Below are 2,086 nucleotides of genomic sequence, written 5' to 3'. Positions count from 1 at the left end.
TAACAAGTGTTGTGGCGTTATTATTTTCCTTTGCTCTGGTGATTTTGGGCCAATAAGTACGGAGGATACAAAATGTAACATTAAACACCAAGAATTAAAAGAAAACATCTATTTTTGAGTATAAATCAGTAGGACCGTAAAGAATAATATGCAACAGTGCATGCTTGTTAAAGCGTGGCTTAGAGCTGCCTTTTAAATCCCTCTTTGAACAACCTGATGGCTCCATCTAGTGGCCAAGTGTTAGTTAAACAAGGAATTAATAACTGTTGCTCTACAAAATAATAATAAAGTAATAATAATAAGGTTTCCTTACAGTAGATTTGGCATGGGCTGGTTTGAGATGCTTACGGGTTATGTATAAATAACTCAGTTTGATTGCATCAACACAAACATTTCAAACTAAATTTAAAACATTTTTAAAAGCTTTTCTTTACAACAGCCTGAGTTGGGGTTTATTGTTTTCCTACTAATTCTAAAACAACATAACACAAAAGTTGGCTTATAATTCAGTAGTAAATGGCTGTTTCATTAATTTTTTGGCATCTGGACAACGTTAAACCACTTCTATTTCAAAACTCATAAAACAGAGATGTGCAAAGTCTGGATTGATTTATCCTACTATAAATGTATAACAGATCAGAGCTTTTTGTACTTGTTACACAGTTTTTTATAATCAGCTAATTAACCTGATTGACAAGGACCTTACTGTCTATACAAAAGATCTAATTATACCAAGTATGCACCTGCTTTTCTTGAGTACGTTTTCTTACTAAAGGATAAACTGGAACTGTTATTAAAAAAACTTTAAGAACAAAGCTTTGTTTTACTGTAGAACTTCATTTAACCCAGTTTACTTTGACTCATTTGGATCTAAAGAAAACAAAATAACCAAAGCTGAACAAGTATCAAAATAAAAGCAAGAATAAATGTGATTTTACTTTTAGTTTTCAATTTGCTAACACACAAATTAAAGGAAGTTGGACATTTACACTTCCAAAGACTTTGTGGAAATGAGAGACCTTTGTCGTGACCTCCTACATGGTCAATGCATATTTTAGTAACTGGACGTTTTCTTCAAAGATTTGCAGTGGAAAAACAAGAAAACCAGTGTTTATTAGATTTTTTAATTAATAAATATTAAATTGAAATATGACCCATATTTTCACTTAATGGTGAAAAATGATGAACAGAAGTTTAAATGCGCCTTGATTTTTCATATCAAAAATAATAAAACATAAAATCAGAGAAAAATGGAAAAATTACATATTTTATCATTTTCCTAGACAGGTGCTGTCTTATACTTGGACTCTAGGTGTTAAAGGTGTTGCCTCTATGGCTCCCACTAACCACTACCTTTTAATTCGATAAATCTATTGAATAATTTTCCAATTAATCATTTATTTCTTCTCAAAAAAAGGCTATTTCAATTATTTATTTATTTTTACTAAAAGGTTTTCATTTTTTCCATCCCTCAAAATAATATTTACACAAAGTCTTTCACTTCCAACTATGAAGCATAGATATGACATGACACCTCCAACATAAAACAAATAAAATGAATCTCTTGTGCTTACACATAAAAAACCCTGAATCATTTTCAAATATGACACTGAATTGGAAACAAAAATAGGTCTCAGTCTGGTCATGGTGTAAAATATCTATATTAAACCTTCTAGTTAAAATGTAACGCTAGAGCTTTCCGATGATTCGTATTTGATGCTTGTATTTAGCCATTGTTGTTCAAATCTGATGAAGACATTGTTTACACAATTACATGTGTATTAAACAGGTTGTAGTAAAGTAGTAGTTTGTGCTTCAACATAAAGTCTGTTCATAAACACAGAGAGGCAGCTGATCAGGCAAACAGGGAATAAAGACTGGAAAACAGCAGATAAACATTCTAACTTCAGAGAGCAATCAGCAGCTTAGAAAACAAATGACTGATGGTTCTTTACTTTTTTTCTGGATTATCAATCCAGGGACAGTATCTGCCGTTCTCTTGCACTCAGCTGTTCTGGTTTGTAAAAAAAACAAAACATACAGAGCATCCAGTCCTCCTTCCGTTGGTCATCTTCTAACTGGAAGC

The sequence above is a fragment of the Girardinichthys multiradiatus genome, chromosome 3 (assembly GCF_021462225.1).
Source record: "Girardinichthys multiradiatus isolate DD_20200921_A chromosome 3, DD_fGirMul_XY1, whole genome shotgun sequence".
Classification (NCBI taxonomy): Eukaryota; Metazoa; Chordata; class Actinopteri; order Cyprinodontiformes; family Goodeidae; genus Girardinichthys; species Girardinichthys multiradiatus.
This window is presented reverse-complemented; position numbering follows the sequence as displayed.